Source organism: Sus scrofa, chromosome 16, assembly GCF_000003025.6.
Source record: "Sus scrofa isolate TJ Tabasco breed Duroc chromosome 16, Sscrofa11.1, whole genome shotgun sequence".
NCBI classification, from domain to species: domain Eukaryota; kingdom Metazoa; phylum Chordata; class Mammalia; order Artiodactyla; family Suidae; genus Sus; species Sus scrofa.
This window is the reverse complement of record NC_010458.4, coordinates 31,972,423-31,990,363: the sequence shown is the minus strand read 5'-3', so window position 1 is coordinate 31,990,363 and position 17,941 is coordinate 31,972,423. Positions and strand designations below refer to the sequence as shown.

At 37.1% G+C, this 17,941-nt stretch overlaps 1 long non-coding RNA gene across 2 annotated transcripts in view; it reads left to right on the top strand.

Moving 5' to 3' along the window:
• LOC106506482 overlaps positions 1 to 17,941 on the top strand; it is a 204,504-nt gene that overhangs the window by 150,309 nt on the left and 36,254 nt on the right. Inside the window, exon 3 of one of the 2 annotated variants that reach the window (XR_002339586.1) lies at positions 14,738 to 14,856. This is a non-coding gene — a long non-coding RNA (uncharacterized LOC106506482). Of the gene's footprint in view, positions 1 to 411; positions 495 to 14,737; positions 14,857 to 17,941 lie in introns of those variants that run through there. The other variant, XR_002339587.1, reaches the window with a different exon arrangement.

The window sequence follows — 17,941 nt, the reverse complement described above, 5'->3', positions numbered from 1 at the left end:
TAAAATTCTTCTCTCCAGCTTTAAGTGGGTTGTAATAGCTGTATGAAGATTTCATTCCTGGTGCCTCTAAATAAGGTCATCCTTATTTTTCATATATTTTTATCTCATACATTGTAGATAGTCTCTTTAGATTTCTTTAGTTAAATAATTTCTTTTTAATTTTTTCATGATCTGAAAATTTGTATTAAACTTCATTACTTAGAAGATTTTAATGCAGTGGTTATCCTCTTGGTGACAGTAGTTTAGAGAAAATAGCTTGAGTATATTTTCCTTGCTGTGTAATACTAACTCAATTAAAACCATAGACATGTCTTAATTAAACCATGAGTGATCTATAGACTGTAAATCATTTCTTTCTTATTTACATTATAGCTAGATATTCACTTACTTCATTTTTCTTTCTCTATTCAGTTATCGATACACAATTTTCCAAGGTATCCAAATTTAAAGTGGTGATGTCGTTGTCTAGATGTACTCCCTCATTTCTATACCGGATAAGTTATTCTTAGTTTTATCTTAAACTTTGTGGAGCTACATCTATTGCTGTTTACCTATGCTTCTTCTGCTGCTTTAGCATCAAGGTTTGTGTGTAGTAAGTTCTCAATAAATATAATTGAGCAAAGGGAATTTAAATGCTTGCTTAGTTTCATACTTTAGGTTATTCAATTGGGAGTATTATTCATTGTTGGTTTTTTATTATTTATTTGTTCATTTATTTATTTATTTTTCCACTGTACAGCATGGGGGCCAAGATACACTTACATGTATACATTTTTTTCCACCCTTTTGTTTTGTTACAATATAAGCATCTAGACATAGTTCTCAATGCTACTCAGAAGGATCTCATTGTAAATCCATTCCAAGCTATATCTTATAACCCCAAGCTCCCGATCCCTCCCACTCCCTCCCTCTCCCTTCGGGCGGCCACAAGTCTATTCTCCAGGTCCATGATTTTCTTTTCTGTGGAAATGTTCATTTGTGCTGTATATTAGATTCCAGTTATAAGTGACATCATATCATTGTTGGTTTTTTAGTAACTATGTTTTAAGATGTTGTCTAGCTTATAATATTCTTTCTTCCATCCATTCAAAGAAAAGGATTTAATGGGTACTTCTTATGGGCCAGGAACTGTCCTAGGTCCTGAGAAAAGAGATGTAAGCAAAAAAGACATGATCATTTATCCAAGGAACTTGGTAATTTTGTGGGAAAAGTTAGATAATTTTTGAACACTTTTTATGTGCCAAGGACTGTACTAAGTACTTTTTGTATATTATCTTAATTTTATTCTTAAAACAAACTCAATAATTCCATTAATTTATTAAAAAATCAATTTTTGATCATTTTGTGCTAGGCACTATTTTTTGTAATGTTTTAGAAAAATATATAGCACAAAAGAATCTAGGGGATAATGATAAGGAGAAGTGGTCCTTTTTACAGAAAAATTGAGGAAGGGGACTCTGGGGAGTCATATATCAGCAGGAGTGATAGAGTGATCCTTGAGTAGAATTGGAGGTAGAACATTCCAGAAAGAGGAACAAGAAGTGCTACCATACTGAGGGGGAAATGAGCTTGTTTTGCTCAAGAAACTGACAGAGTGCATGTGAAACTCCAGTGGATCATTTAAGGGTGGGCTTTAGGCTATGGGATAGAGAGGGGGTGAAGTATAAGGTTGGAAATATTGGCAAGGACTAGGTAATGTAGGGCTTTGTAGTTGATAACAAGAAGTTTGTATTTTATTTTAAATATTATAGTAAGCCCTTGGAAATTTTGATATGGGGAGTATCGTGATCCCATTTATATTTTCAAAATACTTCTGGCTAATCTGAGGTAACTCCCCTTTCCAGTATCCCATATACCTTAATTTGTTCAGATATGCCTTCCTTCACCACATTATTTTTTGTTTTTTCCCTCTTATTTACATTAAAAAATGAGATTTATGCATACATTTATAATGGAAAAGAATTCACTGATTTCATGTAATATTCACTTAAGCCATCTGAAAAGCAAGAATTTTGTTTTGTTTTGAAAGGTCTCCATTTATGAAATGAAACAATTACCTACCACTTTCATGTCAAAGACAGATTTTGTTTTTTCTATCTTGAGAGACTGTGTCAAGGATTCCTGATTCCAAATGGCATTAGTGTCGTTGTTCATAAAAATCAATGGGAAACTCATTCTTTACTTGTCTAAGTAGACTAAGCTCTTTTCTTTAAGTCGCCATGCGCTTTCAGATGTCCTTCTGCTGTGTGGCAGAAATGATGACCCAGGAGCAGAGTTCTGAAGCCAAACATTTACCCAGAAGTGGTCAGAGAAGGAGCTAGAGTCTTACTTTGAGAAGAATTGAAGAGAAAGTAAAAAATCGAAAATAATGACAAAGAGTTAAAAGGAGATGAAGCAGATATCTCAGTTAGAGGGCAGCCAGAATGTGGAAGAGGGCAGAGCCCAAGAGGAGAGCAAAGTGACACAGGAAACAAGCTAAATGCTGACAGCAAGAATCACAAAAGAAATGTGTATTGGAAAGAGAGGTTTTTTTCCCTGAAAAGATGAAAATCAAAACCACAGAACATATAATAGTTGATAATGGAAACACTAAGGTCATGAACAGAAAGGAAAATTTACTGACAAAAGTTTTCATTATAAACTACAAGTAACTGGGAAATCAACAAGTAAATGCACAAGGAAATCATCATAAAACTGGTCAGAATGTTTGCAAAAGTAAAACTGAGATTTCAAACAGGGTTTTATTCGTAAATGGAGACAGCTCCCTCTAATTATACTTCCATTTTGATACTTCGTCTGTTTTGAATATTTGTGTTTCATCCTGTATTATTCAAAGGTGAATTTTATATCCACTTCTGCAGTGTAAAATATCCTCCTTTGTTTAATATGTTCTTATCTCTTTGAATCATATAAGCTCTGATTCAATTAGGTAGATGGCGACTCCTGGGTTGCCTTCAGATTTATGGAGACATATTTATCATTTTTAAAACAAATCAGATAAAGAAAGATCTGCTCAATGAAATACAGTAATTTATCATTTTCAGGACAGGGAAATTTGTTTGCTATTTTATTACTGCTGTGAATCCAAATTATCTTATAGGTGTTTTAGAAATCTGTCTAGATCTGATAAGTTCTTTCTCTTTGGAATAAATGATTCTCTCCTCCCAGAGAGGATAACTGTGCCATATGCCCTGACTACTCACAGAGATCAGTAAACTCTGGGAATATGAGTGTGAATTACAATGGCCCGTTGAAATTAGAGGAAGTAGGCACATCCTTAGAAGCAGAGAGTTTTCTAAAGAGCAGATGATTATTAGCTATTATTTTAGACCTTTGGGCTAGTCATAGAGGAGGTTATTAGTAGGTAGTAAATTAAATGAGGTAACGTATTAATAGCATTTCTTTAGTATGAGAGAAGAAAAATAGCCCATGGTAGATCAACTGTTGTCAAATCTTTACATAGCACCGAAATGCTCTTGAAAGAGTCTGAAGACCATACACTTTCTTTTTCACTAAATGTGAAAGTCTCTGGGTTGTTTTTCTCTTAATTGGAAGCACACTCTTGGATCTGAAAATAAAAAATTAGAGCTGAAAATATGTGGCTGATGAAGAAACTAAAACTTTGGGAGGGTGATGACTTGGGTGAAGTCTTATACCTCATTGGTATTACTCTGGAATAAAAACCTCAGTCTCTGAAACATATTCTGTGATTTTGCTGTTTGATCCTTGATTATCTTTTTCTCTTTTCATTTATACCTTAGCCAACTAAAATGAGTGTCATCATACTTTTCTAGCCATGCCAATATGAAAACAAACTTTCAGTGATACATGAAAAGGACAATAGCCAGTTCCAGGGAAGAGAGGTCTAAGGAAATTAGATCTTTGAATTGGTTGATGCTATTAAATACTATTTTTAAATGAGTGTGGTAGACACACAGCAATATGTATATATTTAAACAGGTTTATTCCCTTTGCTTCTCAAATAGAAAAGTATCTCCTTCCCCCTCAAATATTTGCAATGGGAAGCAATGAAAAAACAGTTTCATTTTTTAACAGATGCATGGTTATTGGCAAGTTCCTTGAACACTTAAAAATCTTCTTTTGGAGTTCCCGTCATGGCTTAGCAGAAACGAATCTGACTAGTATCCATGAGGTATCCATGTGTTCGATTCCTGGTCCTGCTCAGTGTGTTAAGGATCCAGCATTGCCATGAGCTGTGGTGTAGGCCACAGATGTGGCTCGGATCCCGCCTTGCTGTGGCTGTGGTGTAGGCCAGTGGCTATAGCTCTGATTCAACCCCTAGCCTGGGAACCTCCATATGCTGTGGGTGAGGCCCCCAAAAAAAAAGAAAAAAAAAATCTTCTTTGTATTTATTTTTCAGGATTCTTTTTTTTTTTTTTTTTTTTTGGTCTTTCTGTCTTTTTAGGGCCACACCTGCTTTATATGGAGGTTCCCAGGCTAGGGGTCCAATTGGAGCTGTAGCCACCAGCCTACACCACAGACACAGGCAAGATGGGATCTGAGCTGCGTCTGCAACCTACACCACAGCTCAAGGCAACGCGGATCCTCAACCCACTGAGTGAGGCCAGGGGTTGAACCTGTGTCCTCATGGATGCTAGTTGGGTTCATTAACCACTGATCCATGACGGGAACTCCTTCAGGATTCTTGAATAATCATGCATAATAATTGGCTTTTTAAAACTAACCCTGTCTCCTATTTATGTGAACATTTATTTCTAGATATTAATTACAGTTGTTTGCCTGTTTCCTGGGTGTAACTGTGTCATTGAAGGCCCCCTTTGGAAGGCTCAGCTAAGCTGTCATGGCCCATCTGGGGAGGTAGGAAGGAGGGCAATATTACAATAGCCCAAAGTTGCTTAAAGAAGCCAGAACAGTAGAAGCTCAAGGGATTTTGCCCAAAGCATAGCATGTGCTCTGTGTTTAGCCCCACAGCTCATAATTGGACAGACACCCCCTGACTGTGAGCAATTTTTGTTCCTTGAGGCCTGCTGATACTGGCTATGGTTCTGTCATTGATTTGAACATAATCTGCGTGTTGCATCTTTATTGGATTGCCATGATTCATTTAAAAGGAAATGTTTTTGATCCTTGCTGACTGGCTTTCACGGTGGAGTGAGGTGGGTGGGGGATTGGTGAGCAACCTAGAAAAGACAATACTTTCAATGTTGCTCTTGGGTTTATGGCTGCAAGGGAGAACAGCTAAAACACATTAGTCCTTTTGCTATTCAGAGGTTTGACTGCTTTAGCTAGGGGGCCTGGATTCATGATCCATTTTCTGTTTCCTGTCCAGCACCTATTTGATGCAATATGCTCCATGTCTCTTTTCATTAACTGAGGCCTATATGATGTCAATTGAGAAAAACAGTAGCTGATGTTATGAAATATGCACAGTGGCATGACAAAGATCTGTTATAAAGGCCTTTTACTTTGTTCCATTGTGTATTTTACTATTGTGTTTTATGCCTGCAGCTTGGTTGTATTGAAAGAAAATATTTCAGCTGGGCCCTGCTGGGTTTTTTTTAACTTGCTTTTGAAATGCTAGATAACAGTGAGCTACAGCTAGAGCAAACTCCTGACATTAACAAATGTGGGACAAGTAACCCCACCGAGGTACAGAACAGTCATGCAAACACTCCACCTAAGACCAGACCTACAAATGGAGGCATAATCTGCTCCGAGGGTAAGTGAGGTTTAGTGTCACAGATAAAGCACCCTTGATGATGACTGTAAATTATATCCTACAAGGAAGTGTGCCACTGTATTAGAGGACCCCTAGCAGATTTGGTTCTGAGGTGGAGAGGTGACACTGTGTGCTTACAAGGAGGAATATGAAGCATTATTGTTAACTCAAGCCCAAGTGTATGTGGCATTCAAAGACTCAGAAAACTAGTATCCTTTCACTTTTCTAGTGAACCCAAAGACCAGATAACACTTTATTCTATATGCCCTTGGACAGTTTGAGATGGAGTTTAGTGACCTAGTGCTGCATCATTTTAATGGGAGAGATGATAGAAAAACTAACATAACTAACATAACATAAGATAACATAACTGTAATCTCAATAATGTGAAATAATGCTAACAAAACAAAATTAGAAACTTGGCAAATGGTTTAAAGGAAGTTATAGAGCTGAAACAAAGATCGCAGCTTTAATGAGACACACTAATTGACGGAACTCTGATTTGTGTTGCTTTTAATAATTGTATTTTAATTACTAAATAAATTGATAAGTACTATAAATGGATTGCAAATGCATTATCCATGTACAACGATAGCATGTGTAAAGAAAATAACTACTAAAAGAGTTCCACACATTTAATTTATATTATAGTACAGAAAGTAGTTCTAAGAAAGCATAATAAACAATTACTTATCAAGGGCCAACAATTGACATCACTACTTAAGAACATGAATCAATTTAAAGCCATGTTAACTTTAACAATATTAACTTAACCTTATTAGCATTTCTTTCACCTTAATTTTTGGAGAGGTGTGGAAAGTCTTTCTAAATGTCAGATTTTTTCAGAGGAAAATCTGGATTTTCATTAACATTGACAAGAACAATAAGCTCCCGACAAATCATGGTCAATGTGTACTAACAACTCAGGTTTCATGACTGCTCAACAGCTGCTTCCACATTATACAATTCATTCAAAATCCCTTTAAGGAAGGGTCGCTTAAGCCCCTTAGTGTTTGATCTGTAGATCACTGCGTTTAAATATGTGGGTCTATTATTAGCAAAAACTACACAAAAAGCTTTAAACATCATCTGAAGGGTTAACATTTTTGGCATCTGTTTCTATCACAATGTCTTTAGTAAGCAGTCATTCCAAACTCTACATTATTTGTAAAACTAGTCCATGAATGAAGATTTAAAAAACATTAGTTGTCTTGTTACTATGGAAACCGGCAGTAATCCACACTGATTGCTGAACTCAGGGAAAGTAGAATCAGAAGGTACCATTATGAAGAAGACACTCTATAAACTATAAAGGTAAATTAGCTGCAAGAAATAACTGTTTTATGTTAGGTTTATTATCCGTGTAAAGTAACTTTCTGTACATAAAGCCCAGTTTATGGGCAATGAGGTACTAAAAGGCTACTTTCCCTTTTTCCAGAAAATCCTTCTATTAGGTGTGAGTATGTGTGCCATTCATATGAGCAAAAATAGTGCCAAACTGATAGTTTTTAAAAATTGCAGATACTAGTAATGGTCCATGGGTACAGCATCAGTGTGGCTACTCTTCTGTGAATACCTTTCATACTGACTTGAGGCTATCTGTTAACTGGGATACTCTCCTGAATTCATTGGCAGCAACAGGCTCAAATGTAGGAAAACTTTATTTATGTTCCTTGTCTGTGAGTATGGTGGGAAAAACAAAACAAAACTGAAATCATCAGAAAGTGAGCATCTAACCAGTTTATTTGAGGTCAAGTACATCAAAATTTAAACAGTCTTTATAAATAATTTATTTTAGTTTCCTTAATAGGGAAGAAATTAAAGGAACAGATCTGGGGATTTTCAGAAATAATGTTTCTAAACTTGGTTATAGAAACATCATTGTTATTAAAGTGACTGTGTTCTTAATTATTTTTGACATTGTGTATAGTGAACATGGTTCCTGGAGATTAGAATCTTTTATTTGAAACAAGGCACTTATAATTTAAGGATTCTCAGAATTTGGGGTAGAAAATTCTAATATGGGCTACTCATAAAACTCTTAACTAGGGTTCATTAACTATGCTCTAATTATCCAGGGTTGGCCTCTTGGTTATCTGTGAACCCCTAAAACCGTATGTAAAGTTTTTTTACATGTGTACCCTTGGCTAAAATGAGGGTGTTCAAGTTACAGCAATTTCTCAAGACTTCTGTAACTGGTAGATTCACTGACAGCAGCCATAGATTTTAAAGGCTTATTCATGAAAACCTAAGCCCCTTAAGCCCCTCCTAGGAAGTCCAAAATTCAAAAGTATTTATGTAGGAGTTCCCATTGTGGCTCAGTGGTGATGAATCCAACTAATATCCATGAAGACGTGGGTTCAATCCCTGGCCTTGCTCAGTGGGTTAAGGATCTGGTGTTGCTGTGAGCTATGGTTTAGGTCACAGATGTGGCTCAGATCTGTTGTTGCTGTGGCTGGGGTGTAGGCTGGCAGCTACAGCTCTGATTTGACCCCTAGCCTGGGAGCTTCCATATGCCAGGGTGTGGCCCTAAAAACAAAACAAAACAAAACAAAAACTAGTATGTACCAATCCTAAGACATTATCTGCCTTTCACTGTGGCATGGGGCAAAATTATTGGTGGGTAAAACTAAGGTGCCTTAGCACAAAATCAAACCCCTTCTATGAAACTATACTATTGCTCATGTATTTTTCAGTACCGTGAACTCATAGTTGATGAGGCATAAAAATTAATTTTATTGAATCTTAACCATTGAGTGTATGTCTTTTTGTTTTATATGATAACCTGAGAAGTAGGCATCACTTGTGGTGATATGGAAATATGATGACTTTCTCGAGGTCAAACGTTTGTTCAGTTATTTGAGAAAGGAACTTAATTTGATGCCTTTCCTCCCCAAAGCACCATTTTTTTCTTTAAAGAGTAGAAATGCAAACATATTTATTCAGATTGGGTATTTGAGACATACTTTCTGAAACGTGAATGCAATGATCTTGTCAAAGGAAAACAACTGGATTGTATATGTAGCCAGTGACAAAATTTGAGATACAAAATATGCTCAACATCATATGTCATTACGGAATTGCAAATTAAAACAATGAGATAGCTACTACACACCTATTTAGAATCATGAAAATCTGAAATGAATGCTGGTGAGGATGGGGAGCAGTAGAAATGCAAAATGGTGCAACCAGTCTGAAAGACAGGTTGGCAGATTTTTACAAAACTAAGCATACTCTTACCATATGATTCAGCAGTCATGCTGATTTTTAGTGTTTGCTCAAAGGAGTTGAAAACTTATATCCACACAAAAACCTGCACATGGATGTTTATACATAAGATTTATTTAATTCTCCAAATATGAAAGCAGCCAAGTTGCCCTTCGGTAGCTGAATGGATAAGCTGTGGTACATCTAGATGATAGAATATTATTCATCACTAAAAATTTCATCACTATCAAGTCATGAAAAGACATGGAGAAAACTTAAGTGCATATTACTAAATGAAAGAAGCCAATCTGAAAAGGCTACAAACTATATAATTCCAACTTTGTGACATTCCAGTAAATATAAAACTATGGAGACAGTAAAAAGATCAGCGTTTGTCAGGGGTTGGAGGGAGGGAGAGATAAATAGGTGAAGCACAGAGAATTTTTAGGACAATAAAACTGTTTTGTATGACTAAAGTAATAGATACATGTCATTATGTGTTTGTCAAAATCCATGCAATATACAACATCAAGAATGAACCCTAATGTAAACAATGAATTTTGGGGATAATGACATACTAATGTAGGTTCATTGATTGTAACAAATGTACCTTCTGGTGCAGGATGTTTATTGTAGGGGAAAGTATGCATGTGTGGGAGTAGGAGGTGTGTGAGGACTCTCTGTACTTTATATTCAATTCTGTTGTGAACGTAAAACTGCTCTAAAAAATAAAACCTATTAAAAATCACTTATGGGTGAAAATTCCATGCAAAATGCCCTACATAATAAAAAATTCCATGTGAAAGATAGCATATAGAATTTTAATGAATTAGGGTGCAAAATTTTCTTGATATAGTAATAGATTCCAAATTGCAACTGATCTTAAGGAAACTACTACCACTTAGTTTTGCTATAGTAGCAATAACGAATAGCCACAACTATATGAAAAAATTATTAAAATATTCTTCTCTTTTCAACTACAGATCTTTATGAAGTCTGATTTTCTTTATTTACTTCTACTGGAATAACATATTGCAACAAATTAGATGTAAGTGCAGATGTGAGAATCTAGCTACCCCCGTTTAAGACACACATTGAATTTGAAAAAGTACAATGTCATTCTTTCAATTTTTTAAAAGTATAGCTATATTTCTTAAAGCTGTTATTCATTTTACATGTAAAATATTTGTTCTTAATCACTTAAAAATAAATTAATTTTTAATGCAGTAAGTATCAATTGGTAGAACACACATAAACCAAACTCTTTGAGGTCCTCAATAGTTATTAAATGTATAAAAGTTCCTGATGCCAAAACATTTGGGAACCCTGAACTACAGTAGAGTAGTGCCTCTTAGTTAGTCAAAGTCTGTATTTTAATCATTGGACTTATACTTGGATTCCTGGCTCCTCACTCTCTTCAATGACTTGGACTTCTAGAAATTTAACAATTGGTATGAGTTTACCGTATTTAGTTATACTCACCAGTGTTTTTTATACACTTATTTTCCAAGCTTCCTGGAACAAGGTCTGTCCAATGATATGGCAGTTTATTAACATGTTTTACCAAGAAGATATGCGTATCCTTCTTTTTGAAAGGAAAAATCTCATTTTTATTTCTCCTGAAGGACAGTGTATTTTCTACTTAGTATATAGGATCTCTATGCATATTATGAAGATAAATAAGCATTAATGTAAATTCAGTTGACTAGTTTATATCGTGGAGCAAAATATATAAGGAGACAAAATTCTACAGTTTATGCAAAATGAACACAAAATCCAAACAAGTGACTAAAATGTCAGTCAACAGTCAGTATTAATATGTATGTTTTGGCCAAAAGGAAAGACTATTTTTAGACAAAATACATCATGCATTCTACAAAATCATAACAAAAAATATTGTATGTTTTTCTAGCTACGTTGATTTAATTTAATCACTTCTATTTAAAGGGAAAATTACTCTAATGTGAAAACTATCCATTTAAGATTTTCAGTAATTCTCTGAACCTCATCATTGTTAATAAACCACAAAGTGCAGAAGGCCCAGAAGAAAGTCTCTTGTGACACCATGTGAGCTGTGCTTGTTAGGTCAGATTTTTAATGAAACCAACTTTCAGTTCCAAAAGCATTGATCTTTATTTACTAATCAATAGAATCACCCCAATATTTAAGGTTAGTGTAGAGTATTTTTCCTATTTCATGCCTCTTCTGATTTTATTTTAGCTTGGAGGAAAAGCTACTCCAATCTATTGTTATTATTTTGTTTGTATGTGTGAGCTTTCCTAGCCTATTCTGAAATAGATTATTGATAATTACTCAGTAAAGCATAATAAAATGTAAGTGATAGAATGGACTTTAAATTTCTCTGAGGCCAACACCCATATTTTGCAGGTAAGGAAGCTGATGACATGTGACTTACCTAGAGTCACAGAAATATTAATAAATGTAGAATGACTAGAATCAGGCTGAAATCTATTTACCATTTTTATTATGGACAATGATTATTAGATTAGTTGTGGAAAATTTTCAACATTTATTGAAAAGTATTATTGGTGAAGAGAAATTTCAGTTTAAATTAATTAACAAATCATGGGAGTTTCCTTGTGGCCTAGTGGTTAAGGATTTGGCATTGTCATTGCTGTGGCTCATTGTCATCGCTGTGGCTTGGGTTTGAACCCTGGCCTGGGAATTTCCACATGCCACAGGTACAACCCAAAAAAAAAAAAAAAAAAAAAGTCGTAGATTTTAGTGTCCTGGAGTATACAAGCTTATCAAACTGAAAAGGAGCCACAAGCTCATCGCTTGTCTTCAAATGCAGATAGATAAGACACGTTGGACACTTCATGTGATGCATTGCAGTGGTGCTTGGCAATCGTCAGAAGCATTTTAAGTAAGGCTCCAAGCTGAAATAACTGCCTCAAACTAAAAGAATTTTAAACTGAATAGGCCCACCACTTAGCATCATCACAAGGTGCATCCTCCAGACCAAAAGCAGCCTTTAGGAGCAGAGATGCAGAGAGAGAGAGCATACTGCTTTGTGATACAGCACCGTCTTAACATAATGGAAGGTAGCAGAATCTTCTTAAAAGGCAAGCCTTAGTACTCAGTAACTACTGAGTCAAGTGCATGAGCAATGATTACATTTTAAAAATATGAGTTCTCAAGTAAGAAGTGAGCACCTTAATGGAGCCAGGCCGCATGAGACCGTAGTACTGGAGCCACAGAAGAGAATTCTGCAGGGTCTAGAGACCACTGCCAGAGCCACGTTTGTTAAGGGTCTCATCATCAATTCCTTAATGAGGAGGAGACAGATAATAAGAATCTACTGTGTATGTTTCATTTTCACTGTTCATAAATCTGATATCAAAGTATATAATTATCATTATTAACATGGGCTTAGGTATTATCAACTAATCCTTCTGTTGTGAAAAATTCTTCTAGTCTTTGAGGTGGATATATAGGTATTTAATTGGTTCAGTGGATTTGTCTGAATATTTGAATCAGGATTCTCATACTCAGAATGGTCAAGAGCAGATAGTACCTAGTCCTGCCCATGCTGAATCAGTGGCCCAAGTCCTCCTTGTATGGACCCCTCCATAGAGAATCTGATTTGTGCAGTGTTACCTCTGTGAAGCTCTGCTGTAGTGTTAATTAGCCGGAGGTTCATTGTTTTGATAATTTCATGCTTCAGCAGAATGTCATGAATTGCAAGCATGCAGAAAACTGCCTTTCAGTTTGCAAAGAAACCCCTCAATGGGATCTTAGCAGAAGCTATTTGTAATAGTCAAAGAAGGACTTCCTTTTACATAACAAAGCATTATTTCCAAGATTTAATTTTGTCATTGCTTTTCGTTTTCTGTAAAGACAGCTTGATACAAAAGGTCAAGGTATCAGCAAAACATAGACAGATTTTTGCTGAATGACATAAACCTGTCAGAATGCTGAGCTTTGATGTTCCATTAAGTGATCGATGTAGATTACTGACTTTTGGCTAAATGCTACTCAACCAGATAAGGTCAATACCTGTTAGTTCATTGGTGGAATAATTAATCAATCAATACAGGATGCTTGAAGTCAGGGAGAATTATTGCCAGGCTTGTATCTCCGGCTTTGGTCACAGAAATTATTTAAAAACATCCTTGCAGCATTAACCCCCTCTGGGCAGGGTTTATTGTAACATTATGTATCCAAGGAAAAGGAAGAAAAAAATTCCAGTGAGCAGTACTTCTTATAACCTTGAGCTCCCCAGAAGGAAAAGCCTCTAACAAGCTGAGTGCACCATCATTAGTTCTTCCTTTCACATCATCGCACTCTGCTTGTAAAATAATTACATGCAATTTTTCTATTTTACAGTTGGACCACATGACTCCCTGTTCTTTTGCACAGCGACTCACCCCTCCCCCAGACTGCCTAGTTGAAGGCTGTAACTGCTCACCTTTAAACATCTCAGCCTGAGGCTTTTATGGTGGCTGGTTACAATATTTCCTAAGAGCTAAAAAATAATCCATTTGGTTCATAGAAAAATTCTGTCTCCTCACTATTTTCCATTTCCAATGCAACCAAATTTTTTCTTGGAAAGGCACTAGGCAAAGATTCTTTGTATTTTTCAAAGTTGCATATGTTGCAGTTTCCTTGAACTTGTGGGTTTGGGACAATTCATAATACTTCTCGCTAGAGGATAATTACTAACTCATTCTAATTATTTGCTGGTTCTTATTCTGTGGGATCAAACCATTTTTCTGTATAATTTATAAACTACTATTAATTTTTTGCAGAACTAATAAAAATGCTTTTATTCATTTCGATAATTATGACATGTTTAGCACAACCTAGGCATGGTAATGATCTTTTATCTCAATGAATTGAGACATTTAACCAACATTTTGGTTTATTCCGGTTTTCATATCACTTCTACGTCTCTTTCTCTATTTAAGCCTTCCACACTCTGTGAGATAGATTGTAGAAGGACTGTTATTGCAATGTGTTGATTAGTAGAAACTTAATCTCACAAGGCTTATTTCTTTCAAAGGTCATTTATTTAGCAAATAACTTGGAAACGGAACCAAATTTCTCGGTCTTCAGGAATCTAGCATGAAACAATGTTTGCTCAGGTGATGTGAATAATACCCCTAAAATGATCTAGCATGACCGCCTCTGCCAGCCATAAGGTCCCTTTGTATGAAGTCACTCTATGTTCAAGTAAAATTCATGAAGTAGAAAAAACAGAAAAAAATTAAGTTAAAATGTTATTACCCACCCTCAACAGCCATACTCAGCTGAGCTCTGCCCAGATGAGCTTTGAACACCTGTGCCTGCACTCTCTCCATTTCCACACACCCCAGATCACCCTTGTTAGTAGCAGAGTCAAAGCAGAATCAAAAGGTGTCCTCCAAGTGAGATGACATTAACTTTAGAGTGGAGGTAGGAATGGGAATTGAGTTTCTCTGAGCCACCAGTGGGCTAGTGAGACAGCGATCTCAGGATATGCCTGGCCCCTGGCAGAAGCAGCGGCATGCACACGGGTGCACTAGGAAACAGGTGTGTGTACTCTTCTCCAAAGAATTGGGGTGGGGTTATATAGGAGCAGGATCTCCCCCGCTGATCAGGACTCCCCAAGAGAGGTCTGGAATGTCCACCTCCATGCCTGCTCACCTGCCTTCTAGTAAGCTGATGTATGACTATTGTGTGAATGGCGAACCAACCCTGAGGTGCAGAGCTTCACTACAGCACTTCATCTGAATGCATATGTTTTAGGTTGGGTTGCCCTAGAGGCTGATCTTGAATCTTTGCTAATCCTATCATTTTGAGGTAGGGTCTATTTTGTTTTGGCAGGGTGTTTTATGTGTCAAATCAATACTGCAGATATAACTGCAATTCTTGGGCCTTAAGAGGATGGCAGTTTCCACTGGCTGACTTTCGGAGCGCTCTTTCTGGAGGCCCTGCAATGACAGGTAAGAAGCCCAAATACTCTGAGACCAACCAAAAAAGGAGGTATTTTGGTTGATAGTTCCAGCTGAGTCCAGCCATTAGCCATTCTTGCTGAATCGTCTAGCATGAAAAGTGGAGCATTCCTGTACCCTGTAAAGCAGGCAATCCACCAACTGCATATGCTGCCAACTGGCCTCTGTCAGCACCAAACAGAAGAATCACCCAATGGATCTGCTTGAATTCCTGATTATGAAATTGCTAGCAAAAGAAAATGGTTGTTATTTGAAGGGCACTATGTTTCAGGATAATTGTGGCACAGTGACAGGTCACTCAGATAGGTGGAGGTGAAAGGAAGTACCGGTGAGAAAAGAAAGGAGTCAATGTCTGGACTCCATTCATGGGCAGGTTCTGTGGGTTCCTGAGCCTCCATCCACAGGGACCTCTGGAAGCCAAGTGGAATGCAGCTCAGGGTTGAGGGATTTTTTGGGGCTAAGACTAAGCACTCCAGCTTATTCTGCTTACAGACCTAATGTGCTCCTGAGCGTAGAGAAAGCCTTCAGACAAGAGTCCAGTGGGTATAGTAAGTAGCTGACTATCCTAAGTGCCAAGGGGAAGGGTAAGACAGGCAGAGTCTGCTACAATCTTCAAAATCAGTTTTAGGGAAAGGATATCCTTGTTGCTTCTTGAGCCTGATGTTTCTGCCAAACATCTAAGTGATTGCAGGTGTGTGTGTTGGCTTTTATTCCCCACTCCTGGGGACTTAGTTACTCAAGGCCCAACTCAGATAGCATCTATCCCTAGATGCCTTCTTTAACCTGCTCTAAGCAAAACTAGTCCTTACTGTATCTGTGCAATCTGTGATATTCTAGATGTCTAAAGCACTCCCTGTCTTATCACATTTTGCCATAGTTTATTGTCAATCCACCCATCCCTGACTCCTTCCACTTCATTCAAACTCCAGTAGGAAAACAGACTGTATCTTACATATCTTTTTAATCTACCATACTGGAATCTAAAGCTTGAGAAGTGACACACAGGAGATGCCAGAGACTTGTTTATTATATTATTGACATAAATTTTTTTAGTTGCCGCATGTCTTTTCAAAAGTACATATATCTTTTTAAGAAGAAGGCATTTCCTATACATTCTAATTTAAACACGTTTCTAATAAAAAAATCCACTGCACTGACTGGACCATATTTATTTGATGGATATATTCTAGTGAACTAGACACACAGTTATTAGCTATAGTAAAACCAGATATTCCAGGGTTCTTGTTGGTTGGCTAGTTCTCATGAGATCTTTAGTGAAATAATCATGATCAAGACATTAAAGGGCAGCTTTGGTCCAAGAAAAATGCGCTCTAGGTGTTTTCTTAGAGAGTTCTTCTTGGCATATCTCCAAATACTTTTGAATTATTACTCCAGGTATATGCAACAAGGAAATGTCGTATGAAAGACCATTAATGTATTCACTGAGTTTCCAAATTGCTATAAAAAAATAAGGAAAAATTCCTATAATGTCAACATATTGGGAGTCATTTCTCTTTTTACTACATAAACAAGGCCATTTTGATTGGGTTATTCTTATAACACAAAAAATAAAGTCATAAAAGCCAAAGATAGGCCTTGACTCTTCATTAAGTTGGGACTAGGATTCCACCACTATCTTGGCTGCAAACAGCATGCCTCTGGGGGTCTTCAGTAGCCTCAGTGGATAATACTAAACTTTCCAACATGGGGCCATCTGAAGGCAGGGTCTTTTTTTTTTTGGTCCTATCATTAATATATCTACTTTCAAAATGGAATATAAAAAAAGGAAATTTGGGGAGTTCCCGTCGTGGCGCAGTGGTTAACGAATCCGACTAGGAACCATGAGGTTGCAGGTTCTGTCCCTGCCCTTGCTCAGTGGGTTAACGATCCGGCGTTGCCGTGAGCTGTGGTGTAGGTTGCAGACGCGGCTCGGATCCCGTGTTGCTGTGGCTCTGGAGTAGGCCTGTCGCTACAGCTCCGATTAGACCCCTAGCCTGGGAACCTCCATATGCTGCAGGAGCGCCCAAGAAATAGCAAAAAGACAAAAAATAAAAAAAAAAAAAAGGAAATTTGGAGTTCCCACTGTGGCTCAGATGGTTAGAAACCCAACATAGTGTCCATGAGGATGTGGGTTTGATCCCTGGCTCAGTGGATTAAGGGTACAGCATTGCTGTGAGCTGTGGTGTCGGTCACAGATGTGGCTCTGATCCTTGGATTGCTGTGGCTGTGGTGTAGGCCAGCAGCTACAGCTCCTATTTGAACCCTAACCCGGGAACTTCCATATGCCACAGGTGTGGCTGTAAAAATGGAAAACAAAAAACAAAAAACAAAAAAAACCAAAACACAAAAAACAAAACTTCCTCATCCCTCTATTCTCCTAAGCTGATGCCAAGTCCCCGCAAGCAGCCTCACACACAATGTCCTGCCAGTTCCTCCCACCTCTCTCTCATCTCTGGTCTCCTCTTTATATCTTGGCACATCCATTTCTCATTCTCGTATCTTGCCTGGATTGCCTTCTTCCAGTTGCTCACTCATAAAGATGCACTTCAGGCACCATCTTGTGCAGACACAGTGAGATGATTTGCCTTAATGCTTTCATTATGTCCTTGTATAAATTTGCACTTATCACATTTCTTACATCTTTTTTTTTTCTTGTGTCATTTGTAAGTTTATAATTCAGCAATCATAGTAGATTATAGAGTTGTACAACTATTACTGCCCCCCAGTTTAGAATATTTCCATCATCCCATAAAGTTCCTTTGTCCCTCATCTATCAGTTTCTGCTCCCACCCTGAGGCCTAGATTGATCTCTTTCTCTCTCTGCAGATTTGACTTCTTTTCCCTGCATTTCATACACATGAACCCATATTGCGTGAAGCCTTTTATATCTGTCTCCTTTAACTTAGAATTTTTTGGATGTTCACACATAATGCAGCATGTGTCAGTAATCTGTTCCGTTTATCATTGTATAGTGTCCCATTTTATAAATAAACCACATTTTGTTTATCACTTCATCAAATGATGTACATTTGATCCCACTTTGGGGCTATTGTGAAAATGCTGCTGTGAATATTCA